Source organism: Anas acuta, chromosome 8 (genome assembly GCF_963932015.1).
Source record: "Anas acuta chromosome 8, bAnaAcu1.1, whole genome shotgun sequence".
Classification (NCBI taxonomy): domain Eukaryota; kingdom Metazoa; phylum Chordata; class Aves; order Anseriformes; family Anatidae; genus Anas; species Anas acuta.
In genome coordinates, this window is record NC_088986.1 from 16,917,298 (window position 1) to 16,929,464 (window position 12,167).

Sequence of the window (12,167 nt, forward strand, 5' to 3'; positions counted from 1 at the left end):
TCTAAAATAATTATTTCTTAAAATGCATTCTCTAATATGCTGAGAATTTGCAATCCATTTTTTTTTCTTTATAGCAGATTAACACTTTTTCCATTTTAATAACAACAGTGAATGCAATGAGCAGGGCCAGATTGTGCAAAACAAACATGCGCTAATTTGTAATCATTTAAATATGTAAAGCTAGACTTTGATGTTAATGCACCATTAAAAAGAAGCCGAGGAGTTCACGCATCTGTTCCTGTATTGCTTGTAAAGCAGCAGAACAGCTCAAAGTGCAGCTCCTTGATTTACAGCATCAAACCCACTTCAGCAAGTACAAATTTTTGTAAGTGACATCTGTAAATTTTACAGGGCATGGAAAATCCATGAAAGGAGACTAAATCTAGATAGCCTGTGCATTTCTGTCCTCTCTTCATTATCAAGCAGCACCAGCAATCTCATCCAAGCGAGCCTGGCTCTGATTCTCCTCCTGTCCTTAGGGACAGAGGAATGGCTTAATCATCCTGGATGTCATAATCCTTTCACAGTAATTGTATTTTCCAACCCTAAAGATTATGTTTACAAAGACCTTTGAATATCAGCATGTTTAGGTAAGAGTTCCATGTTTTGGAACTATTATTCTTAAAGGGAAAATGAACATGCTGTTGTTGAGGTTTACATTAACATCTCCCAGGCAGGTTCTAGACACCTATTGGTTAGAACCTTTAAGCCCAACAACAATTTACACACATTTTAGTTTTCCTCTCAACTAGCATTGACTGGGAAAATTGTGTAGCAATTTCACCTATTTATCTGTAAGCTGGGCCATGACTTCTCTAATTTTTCCTGTTTCTGAAATACAGAGCTTCATTAAAGTATCAGGAAATACTGACACTTCGATGCCAAATACTTTTTTTTTTTTTTTCTATAAATGGCCTAAAGCAGTGTTTCTAAGCCACCGCTTTAATTACCCTCTTGCCTTTTCCAACACTCCCTTTTACATTTTACATCTTTGAGGCTTGTTCAGCACATATACCAGCTGCAACACTTTTAAATCTCCCTACATACTTAGTGACAGTGTACTGAAAATGCTCTTTAGTGAATGTAAGCATGCTATAATGTGAGTATGAGCATAAGAAAACAGGCACACAATCCTGCCACAACTGGATCCACACTGGAGATAATACATAGCAGCCAGGGGAAAAACCATACTCTACTAAAGCAGATTTATCAGAATAGAAAAAACATGTTGATCAAGCCAATAAATAATCTATCATAGTGTAAATTTTCAATCTGAGACACCAATTCACCACCTTGTGCACAACTTTAAAGGCTGCTGACTTTGTTGGGAATTAAATTACACACGTCCCTGTCTGCTCCAGCTAGCTCATTGCTGTGTCAGGGTCAATATGAACAAACCTCCCACTTACGTCAGACGCAGCCTCACTTGGTAACAGCTTCCCGATTACAAACCTATTGATTTCAGTGGAACACAAGCTATTATCTTAGAGAAGAAAGGATTCTAAAATCTAGCATGGGAGAATTTAGCCTGGAGTTGGAGCTTCTTTCAAAAGAAGACAATCAGTTGTAGTCTGGAGCTACCGACTCTCTTGGTATTGATTTCTACCCTCGTTCTTCTCCTTTCAAAGATTTTTGAGTGTCTTGCAAGGTTTTTTTTTTTTTTTTTACTTTTTCTTACATTAATCTTCTGACCAGAAAAGGCTGGAAAGAGTTTTGTCTTTGCAAATTTTATCTCTGGCAACCCTTTAAGTCCCTGGATACTGCACTCGAAGTCATTTCATTCCCACAGCACCAGGAGCACCGAATTGAGAAAGCTGGTTTCCTTTTCTTTCAAGATGAAAGCTGTTGTCTTCTTGCAGAAACAACCCCCTGCCCTTGGTTTTGATATTAAAATCATAATTTGTTCTCAGTGCAATGTGCTAATAATCGGGTTCAGGCACCACTAGGCAGGGGCAGAGAATCAGGTTCAGCGGACACTTAGTACCAAATATGTTCTGGATGTCAGAAATTGTTTACACTACTTATCATCTTCCAGCTTCCAAAAACAACTGCCCAGTATGCTGTCTCAAAAAATGAGTAAATCAAGCATGAGAAAACAGGGAAATAAGTATTTTCTTCTTTTACAAGTAACATTGACTGTACTACAGCAGTATACAAAGAGTTGATCGACAAATTTGTGCATGGGGAAGTATATATACATGTAAGTAATTCCATTATGAACACTAACTAGCAGCATGCATCACAAGGAAAACATCAGAGAGGTTTGTTCATGGAAGCTAAACAAAATATGTTTGCTTTATGCTGCTCTTTTTTGGTCATTTTTATTGGAATCACAGTTACAGCAGCATAGCAATCATGTATTTTTCACTGTGAAAGCTCCATGTGTCTTAGGAAACACTATCAGGCACTCTGTAGCAGACAGGGTAAAAAGCTCAGTTGGCCAACTTCAAACTTGTCAACCTAGAGTTGAAAATATTCCCTCTTCTGGAATCTCTTGATGTTGCTTATGTCCACCTTTCTCCTAGTGATTTCCAATTCTGAGAAAAATAATTAGATTGCTAGAAAGAGGAAGGTAGCAGTGACTGCAAATGGGATCTTGCCAATGATTTGGCAAACAAACTGTTATTTATCTTAACATTTTCATAATGGTGAAAGAGAAATGTCCTTAGATATAAACATCTCTGCCTGGTTTACTGGAAGATGCTAAAACTGTAAATGATAAGAAAAAGTATGCTTACTAAAGTCTTTCTAGTTCACATGGTAGCACTTGTTGGCAAAAAAAAAACTGAAAAAGCTACACAAGCCTCACCCCAGCCTCCATTTTTTCAGTCAACAGTCATTTTCATGAAAAACTATGCCTCCATACCCACAGACTGCTTCTGTGGATACAAAAAAGGTTTTGCCTGTGAAATTTTGAGTACATGTTGCAATAAAGCTAAAAAGGATTGAATTTCGGGGGAAAAAAATCACAACAAGGTAGAGAACCACTCTGCTGCCCCATTGCTGAGCGGGAGAAGGACACCGAAGGCAGAGGAGTCTGTTTCTGCATCTCTTACCCTACCTAGATGTCTGGTGTATTCTTACCCCAACACACTTAGACTCCTGCCCTGAGATGCTCTGGGTGCTGGGACATTCTCCAGAGCATGCTGAGAAGTCCATCCACAGAGGTTTCTTCTCTGTCACAAGACTTTTAGGTCGAGGAGTGAGAATGAAACAAATCCCTGCCCTTTCGCTCACAGACACCAAGTATTGAACTGCTCACACAAATACTGCACATAGAATCAGAGAGCATGTAACGACAGCTTGACCTGATAAAGTCCTATCACTGCATGACTGCCACCCCCGGTGTGCAAACAAGATTTCAGTGAAGTAATTAAAAAGCAGAAAGTAGATAATAACTGTAATTGTATTTTAACAGTCAATGGAACAGAACAAACTGGCTAGTGGGGAAAATTTTTAAAGGATTTTCAAAATGACTATAAAAATGACACAAGTACTTTACATTTCCCTGTCTGATTATTTGTGTTTGAAACAAAGCATTAGAAAGGGGGTGTTTTTAATACTAACTTACTACTGTTAAATGGGCCCTTATGAGGCTCTTCACTTTAATTAAGGACATGTTCTTATTTTAAACATCTTCGGAACCTTAAGTGCGATGCATCTGTTTCAAAAGTACTATATAGCCAAGACAGAGCAGACAACGAGTCTGTGCAGCATTCATAAGCCTTTGGGTTTGGGTACTTCTGCAAACAAGCCCGTACTCTTACGCAATGTCAGGAATACCCATCACCAGGTGATTTATCTGTGAGATCTTTGGAGGCAGGAAGCTACGCAGAAATGTCTCAAAGCCATAGCACGAAGTAGAGAAAGTGTAATGAGATATTTAGCTAATGTTATCGTTAATCCTACAAAATAAGGAGGAAAGAATGGCGGGATACAGTCGCAGAAGAGAATGGGGTTTAAACTTAAAGCCAAAAGGACTTGAGCTTAGAGGGGTGGGAAAGGATTCCCAGGGTTCAGCCTTACTGAGAAATCTTTGCCCAGTCTAGCCCAGTTGCCTCTATTTAAGCAGAAACGGGGACATATTTCTGCATATTTACGTGGCCTTGGTGTGTCCTTACCCAACATCAGAGAGGCAGAGACGGCCATCGGCCCTCCAGCTCCCCTCTGCCAGGGCAGAAGGTGAGGCCAGGTCACCGCCGGTTCAGCACTTCTGTAGCGACAGCCCACGCACAAATTCTCATTACTTTTAAAAGCACAAAGCGCGGAGCCCCAGCCCGTGCAGCAAGCCGCCCGTGTGTGAGTCAGGGCCCGGTCCGACCCTACTCAGCACATTCAGGCATTGCCGCCCTGCTGGGAGCTTACCAGCGGAACTGGGAGGACAGGTTACGCTCCCGCATCTGCCTTTCTCAGCCCAGCAGAGTTGGGGCAACTCCGAGTCAGGGATTTTCGCCGAGGCGCGACAAATCGACACTTGGCATTTTGGGGGGCATGTGAGGCGCTGCAGGAGGCGGTGCGGCCGCGGGAGGCCTTGCGCCCCGCTACCCCTCTGCCCTCAATGTCGCCAGTCCCGAGGTGCGGGTCGCCGCCTTCGCCTCCGCCAGAGCCCCGCGGGGCCCCCAACGCAGCACGGTGCCGGTGGGAGGCTGCCGCCAGCACCGCGGCTCGCCCGCAACGCAGCCTCGGGGCGTGGGGGGGGAAACAGGCGGCGGTGCCGGGCAGGAGGGAACCGCTGCCCCGGCTCCTCCTCGGAGCCTCGAGGGCAACCGCGAGCGGCCGGCGCAGGGCAGGGCAGGGCAGGGCAGGGCAGGGCTGGACAGAGCAGGGCTGGCCGCTCCTGGAGCCGGCGTCACCCGGGGGGGCCGGGGGCCGGCCCCGGCGGCGGGAGGAGCGGGCGGGCGGCTCCTCCTCGGCTCCATCCGCCCCCCGCTCCGCTCCGCACCGCCCCGGCCCCGCCTCGGCCCGCCCCGGCTGCCCGGAGAGGCCGCTCCGCGCCCGGCTGCCGCCGCCTTCGCGCTCGCACGCTTCGCCGGAGCCGCCCTCTTCGCCCCGCGCCTCCCCGTCCTTCTGCAGCCCGCGGCCGGCGCCCGCTGACGGCTCTCGGCGGCGGGGGAGCCGCTGCGGGGCGGCGGCGGCGCCTGAGGTGAGCGCCCCCGGGGCGGCCGCGGGAGGGGGGCGCCGCTTCCCCGGCGGAGGCCCGGGCCTGGGCTGCCGGGAGCGGGGCCCGGCGTCGCCCCCCGGGGCGGGAGCCGTGTCCGTGCCCGTGCCCGTGCCGTGGGGCTCGGCTCGCCTCGTTCCGCCGGGGGCCGGCCGCCCAGGCTCTGCGGGCGAGCCTTTATTCGCGGCCGGGCTTTGTGCGGGCAGCGGCGCCGGGCACGGAGCGGGGCCGGGGCCCTCCCTGCAGCCTCTCAGCCCGCAGGGCTTCCCGGCGGGGGGTGCAGCGCGTTTCTCGTGTCAAAAAAAAAAAAAAAAAAAAAAAAAAAAAGAAACGCCACGTTCTCTTTGAAGGGGCTAGCGCCGGGCGGCCGGAGCCGGGCGTCACGCCCGCCGCTGCCCGGTAGGTGTCAGGCTGGCGGTGCGGCTGAGCCCGGGGGCGGCGACTCCCCGCTCGCCCCCCGCTCCCCCCGGCCCTGCCCTGCCGGCCCCCCGTGCCCCTGGGGCGGCCGGGGCCGTGGGGGGCCGCGGGGCAGGGCAGGGCCGGCGCCCGGCGGGGTGAGGGGGCCTGCGGGTGAGGCCTGCGGGTGGGTTTTGTTCGTGCTGGCTCTTGGTTCCTCGGGGCTGGTGGGAAGCGAGGTGCCCAAACGCGCCCCTTGCCCTCTTCGCTTTCCCTTCCGCCCGGCCTTTGCCATCCCCGTGCCCTGTTTGCTTGGCTCCTGGTGCAAGGCTCCTGGCCCCAGCCTGCTGGGAGCGAGCCGTGCGGCTGGGTGTTGCTTTCTGAACTTGCTAACCAGCAGGTTTAACCAGCAGGTTTCTGAATGTCCGCCACATACAGGGGCCAGAGGTTTGTGCCCTTCAGTGCAAGCTGAGCACATTGGCACTGACGCTCCTTAACCTTACGTTAGCCCTCGCGTTGTATAATGGGGCGGCTGGGTTTGTGTAAGGCTTGGTGGTAATGTAATAAAACGCAACTAGAGATCTTCCCGTCATCTACAGAACCTTTAAATGTTACTCTGTCTCGGGAGGTGCCTTGCCTGTGGGTGTTTCCAGAGGGGTACAAGGCCTAGGGAGGGCAGGGCCAGCTTGGCACTGCTGACTGGAGATCTCCAGTCTAGGCAGCAGAGAGGCTTTTGTGGGACCCGCCATGGAAATGATGCCCTTTGTTTGTACACATGCGATCGCTTGTTTTGGAAATCCGCTGTATACATGCAGTGTAGTTTGCCTAATAGCGTATGCGATAGCTGCGAATAAGACATGACAGAGTGCGCTTTAATTGCGCAATGTTGTGTTCTGGTTGCAGACCTTTCACATTAGCTTGCGCTAGCAGCGTGGACCAGGTGTGAAGCTATTACACCACATCTGCACGCTGTGATACATCTCATGCTGTAGCCAGCTCCAAGAGCAGAAGCCAGGTGCTTGGATTTTCTTCTTTCTGCATTATCTATTTCACTTTGGGTTTTGTTTTTTCCAAAAAGCAGGGTGCTGAAACGAGTGATTTCAACTAATCTGTCCTGGAGACTGCAGCCTAGTTACTTAAGGCTGCTATAGGTTGTTATGCAATCAGATTAACAAAGTTGAAATGATCATTCAACTTCAGGTAAACAAATGATATTTATAACATCATGGGTTAGGTTGACAGCAGCTGAGAGAGGTGCTGCAGGTAGCGCATTACAAATATTTGACCAAAACTCAAGGGATGGACACATAGACATAGTAAATATATCTCGGTAAACTTCTCAGTATTATAATGTGCTTACTATTGATTGTCTGTATTCCAGGGGCTTCTGCAGTGCATTAGGCACAGCCCGCGTGCATGGGCAAAGTTGCTTGCAGCCTCATTTAGTTGACGAGCAAATGTCTTTGTGCCCAGCCTGGGGTGCTGCGTGGGCTCTGCTTGTTGCAGCACAGGTGTTGCGTCCAAGATGACCAACACTCAACTGGAAGCTTTAGAAGAAAAAAGTCATTCCAGACGTGTTTGCTGAAGCTGGCAAGCCCCTCAACCAGTCCATTATTAGTTGGCTGTTTCTCCTTGTTGTCGTGGAAGCAGCGTTGCGGCAGGAGCGATTTTAAGGTTCGTCTCCCTGAATCTACTCAGAGAGGAGGCAATGGGGCATGGCTGGGGTGGGATGGGCTGTGTGACGTAGGCATCAGCAATGCCGGCACAGCGAAGGTGAGACCGTGCCGGCGGGGCTGAGAGCTGGGAGGCAGGAGAGGGAAGCCTGTGATGTGAGGGAAGAAGCTGGAGAGGAGGGAGGTGTTTATCCGTGTTACAGTAAGGACTGCTTGTCTGAGTCTGTCTGTGCAGGGTCTAGCTGGGGACCTGTCTGTGGTCGCAGCCATCTCGTGTGGGCTCTGGTGCCGTGGAAGTGCACCTCACTCCAAAAATACTGCAGTGTGACATATGCCCATCAGTATGACGGTGTGCACCAACGTGAGGCGTTTGGGGGCAAGAAGGAATAACTGACTCATGTCAGGCAGATGGCTGGAGGCCTTTTATGTTGATGTGGAACTTGAGCCCTTCCAATCTGTCTCTTGTTCAGGGAAAGGTAAGGAAGACCTTAATGTTTCTCCTCCATCTTTCTGCAGAAGATGATAGAACAGCACTTTATTTTTTATAATCATTCAAAAAATATTCTGGAAAGTTTTTTTTTTGTTCTTAATTGTTGTTACTTATTTCCTTGTTGCCTCTGTTTAAGCAGGCATCTAATTGCAAAGGGATTTCATAGGCACTTGCAAACATATTGCTATGCTATTGGCTTATCCTTGCGCTATATAAAATATATGCAACTATATGTATGCAAGCACATTTTGGGTGTACTGGAATCTAAAAAGGTACTTTTGGCAATTGGAAATACTGTTCAGGCCGTATTATTGCAGGATGCTCAGAGAAGAGGCGGTGTGCAATGGATGAGCAGTCAGTAACTTTAAGACCATGTCTTCTACTGGTAGTAGTCTACTTCAACTCCGATTTATTGACAGGTCGGTGTCTTCTTTAGCTTTATGAGCTGAACAAGCTCAGTTGCTCTTGGGGAGACCAGAGCTCTGTCTAGCTCAGTGTCTGTCCTCTGATGGGGCTGCCTAACTGCAGTGCTGTCGCTGTCCTGGTGCAGTCTTCCAGCAGTCCCCGCTCTGCGAGGACTTTGGGCTGGCAGTTCCAGTTGTGTGTAAGAGCTGCTGATGGACGGGCTTCTTTGGAATTGTTGAGTGTGTTTTGAAAACCCGTTAGTGTTCACAGCATTAGTGTTCAGTGTTGGTGAACTTACAGTGCAGCTGTGTACTCTGAAAAGTATTTAAAATCTTTTTGTTTGTTTGTTTTACGGCCTGCAATGTGAAGCACCTGTCTTGTGATTTTATCTGAGTTTGGGGAGATTATCTTCCTTTTTAGATTTTTACATGGAAAATGCTATGTTTGGAGATGTTGACAAGCCTTAGAATATATGCAAAGATAACTGCCATATGTTTGCAGTAAGGTATGCTCCCAGCAACACTTTCAGTCACCTTTCCTAGTTATGTACCATTGCAGCTATCACATTTAGGTGACTGTATGCAAAAAAAAAAAAAAAAAAAAAAGTTAAAACCCAAGAAGTAATGAGATTTCTGTAGCTATACATCCTGTACATAGATTTCAGTAAGTCTCGGTTCAGACCCATGCAGACTACAAAAGAGTTGCTGTATGCCAAGCAGTGACTTCAGCAGTGTTGTTTGAAGTTCCTGCCAAAGTAAATCTGTGCAAGGTGTTTGGTGCAGCAGTTTAGGGGATGTGAAAGGATGAGGGAAGCAGCACTGAAAAATAGTATTAAAGAGCTTGAAGTTAAGAAATAGGGCCTCCAAGAAGTGTGGCATCACACAGCAAAACCAAGGACTGGCTCCCTACATTGGTCTTCTGGTTAGCTTTCACCACACCATCCCAGACCACTTAGTGAATGGGTGGGTGTTAGGAAGTTGCCTTTTAAATCCCCAATTTCTGTGTGTGGCAGGCAAGTGGGGTCTTTGGACTGTGAACCAACCTATGGTAACTGCTTTTGTCGTGGTGGTCCAGGCGTCTGCGTGGGTTATAGCGGTAATGGCAGTTAGGTTTGGTTTATTATAAGAAGCCCTCCAACGGTTCGTTCATTTGTGTTTTATTATTCTGGCAGTTCCTGAGATCCTGTTGTTTAAAGTGGGTCAAACTTCCACTTTTTAAAGCAAACAGAAAGTGTTTGTCGTGTCACTTTATACTGCTGTTGCACCCTCAAGCCAGTGAATTTAGGATTAAAGTGTGTGGCATTTCAGTTTACTGGTTTACAGATGGGATAATAGTAGAGAGTGACCTGACAAACACTTTCTGTTTGTTTAAAAATAGAGACTCTTACATAGTGATGCTATATGAAACAACTGGGCGTGCACATGGTTAAAATCTCCACAACAGAGCATTAATCCAGCAGCATCGCCTGCATGGCTGTCTGCCGTAGCGTGCCTCTAAGGGAGGTAGCTGTGGAGTGAAGAGGTGCCAGTGCCAAACGGCTTCACTGGAATATTGGGCAGCCTCTGGACAGGGCTCTTCTAAACTAGTTGAGCTCTTAAAGTGGCCTCTGTTTTTCTTCTATCTCTGTATCTTTAAGAGGAAGCTGTAGACGTGATCTTTTTCCAAAACCGATGGGTAAAAAGCAAGTTTGCTTGAAACGCGTGTTTAATAGGAAGAGCGTGGCAGGATCTATATATACAGGTGGGCATTTTCCCAGCAGGGTGTGTTGGGCAGTTAGGGCCATAGCTATGTTGCTGCTAACCAAAATTCTAGCCCTGAGCATGTCTATAAATACCATCGCCTCACCCCTTGGACTCTGTGAAATGATATTTAGCTGGAACCCAGTCATACGTCAGAACATAAAAGGACCTTGGTCATCGTGTGCTTTTATAACAAACAAGGAAAAATGTATCTAAGTTGCCCAATATGTGCATTGTCTGCACAAAGACGGCTTTTTATTCGGTGAAGGGGAGGCACTTACCTTTTAAACTTTTCTCCTTTGTATTTGTATCTCATCTCTTTCCAAGTTTTTATTAATAAAAGCACGACAACTTTAATGTAATTATGCATGTTTGACAAACAGATCTCTATGTTTTCGACTCATGGCTAATTAGATTTGTGGAGCCTGTGCAGTTCAGGATGTTGGGTGGGCAGATTGTTTTAGCAGGAAGGCAGAGCTGGGAGCAAGTTATTATTCTTGCCTTTCTTACGGTGGCGCAGCACTTCCCGTGACCTTGGCAGGTTTCTCGATGGCATGCTGGTGTTGATGCCCAGATTCTGGGGAAAAGGGGCTGAAGTTGGCCTGTGTGGAGTACAGTACATTTGCCCGGTACGTTTCTCTGAACAGTTAAATAAAGTTCTAAGTATTTGCACGTCTTTACTAGGAGCAGTCAGAGGAAAGAACCGCTTGGTAAAAGCAAGCCAAGGCTGCCTTTTTAAGGCTGGGAGTGGGCTGTAAGCCCATTTCATCTTTCACTTTGAGGGATGACTAAGATGTTTCTCTCTTCCGGCGATACCCAGCTTGGGCCCTGCTGCTTCATTTTGCCAACGGGCCTCCTCATCTCAGCCATGCTGTCGTGTGGAGGCAGCTGACGCACAGTCAGCGTGGTGAGGGTCTTTCTGTGGGGCTGGATGTGTGTGGTGAAGCCGCCCGTATCAGCTGTGTGCCCGCTGGAGCCGGTGCAAGCGGTGCTTGAAGGTGCGCTTGTGATGCTGACGGACGGGGGGCTGCTCTTTGCCTTCCAGGGCAGTTGCGCTCGTTACATATGCACATGGCAGCTGTGGTCTGGTGGATGCCCGGAGGCTCAGCTTTCTCTCCTGAGCTTTTATTTTTGCGCAAATCTGAAATAGCAGAACCAAAGCCGCTGAATAAGCCAGGGGAGCAGATACGGCTTCTCTGCCCTCCACCTACTGCAGAAACGCAGAGGAGCAACTGGTATGAGTATTTTGGGGGTGAAAGAAAAGGCAGCCGGTCTAATGTTGTCTCTGTTATTTTTCCATTCAGGGTTCTTATGAAGATAGTTTTTCCTTATGATGGATGTTTTTAATTACTCCCTAGTTGTCAGGTATGGGGCCCTATCATTTAAAAGTGGCTGGTCTGTACTACCCAAACGAAAATCAAAACCTCCCAGTGAACAAGCTTCTGAAATAATTTCTGTCGGGTTTTCTCTGTTTAAAAACAAACAAACAAACAAAACAAACAAACAAAAAACACGTAGCCTTTCTACTTTGGTTGCATCATATGAGTATCTTTGAGGTTGAAACTTCCCTGATGCTCGTGGGAGAGGGAGCATTTATTTCTTTTGTCTCAAATGCTGCAGTGGTGGATGCTAATTAAAATCCAAACAAACTGGGTTGAGGGGGTAGTCTTCCTTTGCCCTCACAGTGAAAATCATTTGTTTGGAAGAGCTGTGAGAATTACGCCTGCAGGCATTCAGATAGAGATAAATTAGCCCCTGGCTGCCCCAAATCTTGCTGTTTCAGTTGGCAGAAATCTGCCAGGAAGGCTTTTTGAAATGGCAGCAGCCTGTCTGCGTGTTGTGGAGCAGATTGTGTACCGGGGACCACAGCACAGCCCTGAGCAAGGACGTCAGCAGCGGCTGGCGTCCCCAGCACAAACAGCCAGACTCCGTCAGCCTGACAGAGCGGAGAGGAGTGGCGCAACTCTAATGGACACATCCTGATGGCTGTCAGCTGAGAGCATGGGGTTTGTTTGTTGTTCTCCCCCAACGACAGGAGCTGACTCTGAGGTGAATTTTCCTATGGCTAGCGTTCTGCATCTCTGATGTTTTGGCAAGAGTGAGAGTGTTTCCTAAAGAGAGAAAAAAAAAAAAAAAAAAGGAATAAGAGGCCTCAGACTTAGTAACAGCATTTAGGAGAACAACAAATGCTCGGCCTTGTCGAGCAGTGTTTCATTGTGCATTTAGTTGGGCATCTTTACCAGCATAATGGAAAATTACGTGCTTGATGCTTCACTGAGTTGCGATGGGATTTGGAGGATGTAATT

The 12,167-nt window shown here is 47.8% G+C and overlaps 1 protein-coding gene across 2 annotated transcripts in view; it reads left to right on the forward strand.

Annotated features, from left to right (window-relative positions):
* The first annotated feature begins 4,962 nt into the window (after positions 1-4,962).
* The window catches only part of C8H1orf21 (chromosome 8 C1orf21 homolog), a 106,306-nt gene continuing 99,101 nt past the window's right edge, over positions 4,963-12,167 (forward strand). Inside the window, exon 1 of one of the 2 annotated variants that reach the window (XM_068691264.1) lies at positions 4,963-5,143. The gene's annotated coding sequence lies outside the window, so the exon portion shown is untranslated. The remainder of the gene's footprint in view (positions 5,144-12,167) is intronic. The other variant, XM_068691263.1, reaches the window with a different exon arrangement.